This window comes from Triticum urartu, chromosome 6, assembly GCF_003073215.2.
Source record: "Triticum urartu cultivar G1812 chromosome 6, Tu2.1, whole genome shotgun sequence".
Lineage (NCBI taxonomy): Eukaryota > Viridiplantae > Streptophyta > Magnoliopsida > Poales > Poaceae > Triticum > Triticum urartu.
The window spans coordinates 213,903,096-213,907,382 of NC_053027.1; the positions used below are offsets into that span (position 1 = coordinate 213,903,096).

The 4,287-nt window shown below is 44.3% G+C and overlaps 1 pseudogene; it reads left to right on the plus strand.

Moving 5' to 3' along the window:
* The first annotated feature begins 655 nt into the window (after window positions 1-655).
* Window positions 656-1,528, plus strand: LOC125516706 (annotated as a pseudogene).
* The last annotated feature ends 2,759 nt before the right edge of the window (window positions 1,529-4,287 follow it).

A 4,287-nucleotide genomic window follows, 5' to 3' on the forward strand; every position in this document is an offset into this window, starting at 1 on the left:
TAGTCCTCTATACCGTGTATTGCGCTACTCGTACTACTACCTCCCTCCTAGTTTATTGGTCCCCTTCGTAATTTGTGTCAAATTTTGACCATAAATTTAACTAACTAAATTTTAATGCATGTCACAAAAAATTATATCGTTTGATTCATATTTGAACATAGTTTCCAATGGTATAATTTTCAGTGACATGCATTGACCTTTTTTTAGTTAAACCTATTGTTAAAATGCGACACTAAATACGACTAGTAAGTAGTACAATGGTAGTACTAGTATACGTCTGTCAAATTATTCATTATGTCCTCACATTGAATTTACGTGACAACATGCTTCCCGTGAGGTGACATAATAGTCCTGGCGGCGTGTTCGGCCCACCCCTCTCATACTAAGACAACACTCTCTCATTCTATACGAAGTCACTCTCCCATTCTCTCACGGTCTCCCAGCCGCCTTGTTCCAATCCATTAGGTACAATGAGCGATGAGCTATTGGAGTTGCTATACTTCATTGCATGTAGTCAAAAGAAAGACGCTCAAAAATCAATCTCAACAAGGATGCTCTTCAAGCTAGCCGCTCTAGTGAGTATTCGTCCGGTCGCCCTGTATTATGATTTCGATCTTTATGGGGGGTTTCAACTCTTTAGAGTCTACATGTAGTAATGAAGCCGAGACCCCAATTTTTTCGGGTATTGTGGACTTCAGATTTGGAGTACCACTTATCTGTTGAAATATTTCATCATTCACTTAAAATGGTCAATTGATCATACATTGATTACCATATAAATGGAATTAACCGATGCAAGTCCAAGAAGGATTGGCTGGTGCTGCCGGCTGGCGTCAAGTTCGATCCCACGGATCAGGAGCTGATCGAGCACCTTGAGGCCAAAGTGAGTGCTGACAGCATGAGATCTCACGCTCTCATCAATTATTTCATACCAAACATCGACGGCGAGCACGGCATATGCTACACCCATCTTGAGAAACTTCCAAGTGAGACACCGATCAGCCGTCTACTTGCACAAACATATTCCCTTGTTTATATCTCTATTTTTGTTTTTAGACGTAGACCTAGTGAAGCAATTACAGTTTGACAGTTAATAAAAACTGAAACAAGTGACTGCAGCATGCCAAAGATGTTATGAAAATGCCAACTGCGTACAATAAAACCTGTATTCGACAATACTATAGTTATCACACTGAGTGGCCTAAGCAAGCATTGCTTCTAGCACAACTGCAGGGCATTCAAAAGGGTCACCTGGTTGCGTCGCAAGATATAGTCGGAGCGCGGAATGCACGCCATGTGGCACAAGACTGGCAATACCTTGTTAGTGATGGTCAACGGTCAGTAGACGGGCAACAAAAATGTTCTTGTGCGGCACACCAAAAAGAACTTCAACCAGCAGAGGACCAACTAGGTGATGCACCAGTACTACCTCGGGGACCTAGAGAAAGAGAAGGAGCCGGAGCTGGTCCTCTGCAAGATTTTCTACCTGACGAACACTAGGGCCGGGACTAAAATGATTATAAGTTAGTTGGTATTAGTACTTGTACAACCTAGTCGTCTGCAAGTTGGTATTGTTGTTAACAATCTTTCGGTATAAATTTGGAATTTTCTTCCAACCATCATGTCGAGGGTCGACGTGGATATAAAGCTAAATCATTTGTTTCAAAACGAATTTTCAGGTACCTGATTTTTATTTGATTGGTAGCATAAGCACATGACGTTCGAATTCCCAGTTCTACAAAAAAATTACATCTTCGAAGTACGCAGGGGATCCATCCAGTTTCACGAGCTGATAATTGGACGCGGCACGTTGAAACTGGGATGTGGCATGACAAGCCCAGCTGCAAATTGTTCAAAGAGAGGAGCGATGGATTTGGGCCTTCCAGAACAGTTAAGTGTCGCGACCTCGATCGTGAAGCGCCACCCATGGACTAAAAAAGGCCTAGTCCATTATTATTAGTTGAAATATGTAAAATTTTCCATAATGAAAATATATATGTAAAATGCAATGAATTTAGTCCGCTTTCACTGAAAACCATCCAATTTGCATGAAATTCGTCCGTGGTACCACAAGACGGCTCTCCATGCAGGTCCATGGCCGTACGCAAGCAAGTGCATGCACTTATTGTCACAATGGAAAAATAATGCTAACGTCTGAGACGGTGAGACCCATGAAGTCTTCATCGTAGTCAATAAACGAGAGAATTCTGCAAGTACAGATTGATAACTGGAATCCTGCAGGTATATTGTTTTTTTAGGTCGAGCAAGTTTCAACTAGGCTGTAGACTGCCCAGACTTGGTTTTATTTTTAAGAGGCCTAGCCCATGACGACAACGGGGCACAAAGATCCTGCAGGTATCAACTGGCCTCTGGCCCGCCAGCCTTAGTTATATTTCTTTTCGAACATCTATAGGCCGTTTTTTACTGAATCAAACACACAACCAAGTTCTATTTTCCTCTTGAAATGCCATGTCCTACTTCCGTTTTCTAATATGTACCTATAGTTTCTCTAGTTCATATACACGCATTATTATATTGAAAATACATAAAGTTCCCTTTTCATCTTTACATCCCTATTGTTTGTTGTTTCCCCTCCCAGTGCTGATTTTTTAGCACCGGTTTTCCCTAAAACCAACTCAATTGTCCCACGTCTTATTTGCTTACAAAAACAAAAAATATATTTTATTTGGCAAATAAATAAGTTATTAAAGATAAATGTTTATCATTTCTGGATTAAAATAGTTTGGACTCCACCAAAATATGTAAAATAAGGTTGAACTTTTTGACCATGGTCCTGGGCAAAAAATGGGATGTAATAAATTCCTTAAGAATTAGCAAATGTGCTGCTAATTATAAAAAATAGCAAATAGGCTCTATGTTGTCTGCCACAGATTTCGAAGCTAACTTGTGGGCCTACTAAGTTCATCCATACTCATGGTTTCTCAAAAAAAGAAACTTAGTCAACAATCGATTCTACGAGCGTCAGACCGTTAGATGTAAATACAACTGCAATCATGCTTCTTCAGTCTCTGATCTTCCTGCTCCAGCCGCCCAGACCAGCATCAGGAAGGCCTCACAGCCCCACCATAGTCTCATCCCTGGCCAAGCTATCCCTCTACTCACCCACACCTCCTGTTATTCTCCGGCGATGGCAGCCTCACAATGCTGCGGAACAAGTAAACCCTCGTACCCACTCCGCTTGGGAAACAACTGTCGAGTGTTCCTCGGCTCCAGGTCATTCCCATACTTGGCCTCGCCGTCGTCCACCGCCTTGGTGCTCCCGGCACGGCGTGGTCAACGAACGACATCCATCGGAAGAGGACTGTACATGGAGAGGCTGACAGCTAGGTCCACAGCCGCACGCAAGGAAGTGCCTCCTTTTTTGCGTGTAGGAAGTGCCTCCTTCTTATGTGCAAAATAATGATTCCTCCTACTGACAGCTGTGACCCACCAGAAGGGCCTCTGTATTTCACGAAAAAAACATTCCCCCCGCTGACAGCTTGGATCCACCAGCTATTACGCACAAAATTAATGAGTATCCCCGCTGCTATGTCGGTCCCACTAGATTTGGAGGTTGACTTGTGGGCCTAGAAAGTTGACGCAGACGCAGGGCTTTGTCAACTTAGTCAATATAAATGTTCTAGCTACGGTGACCGTATGATGTCCATCCAACGGTCGTCGTGTTTCTTCAACTTCTGGTATTCTTTCTCCTGCCACTCAAACCAGCGCCGGCTGTGCCTCCTGCTCACGCCTCACGTGGCTGGCTGTGCTGCCGGGCACACCTCACGGCCCCCCATACTCGCATCCCTGGCCTGGCTATTCCTCTACTGACCGACACCTCCTGTTATTCTTCGGCGATGGCAGCCTCACACTACGGCCGAATAAGTAAACCTTCGTACCCACTCCGTGTGGGAAATAACTACCGAGTCTTCCTCGGCTCTGGGTCATTCCCTTACTCTGCCTTGCCGTCGTCCAACGCCTTGGTGCTCTCGGCACGGCGTGGTCAACGAATGACATCCATCGGAAGAGGACTGTACGTGGAGAGGCTGACACCTAGGTCCACAGCCGCACGCAAGGAAGTGCCTCCTTTTTTGCATGTAGGAAGTGCCTCCTTATTATGCGCAAAATAATGATTCCTCCTCTTGACAGTTAGGACCCACCGGAAGGGCCCTTATTTTTCGCGAAAAAACATTCCCCCCAGTGACAGCTCAGACCCACCAGCTATTACACACAAAAATAATGAATACCCCCGTTGCTAGGTCGATCCCAACATATTTGGAGGCTGAC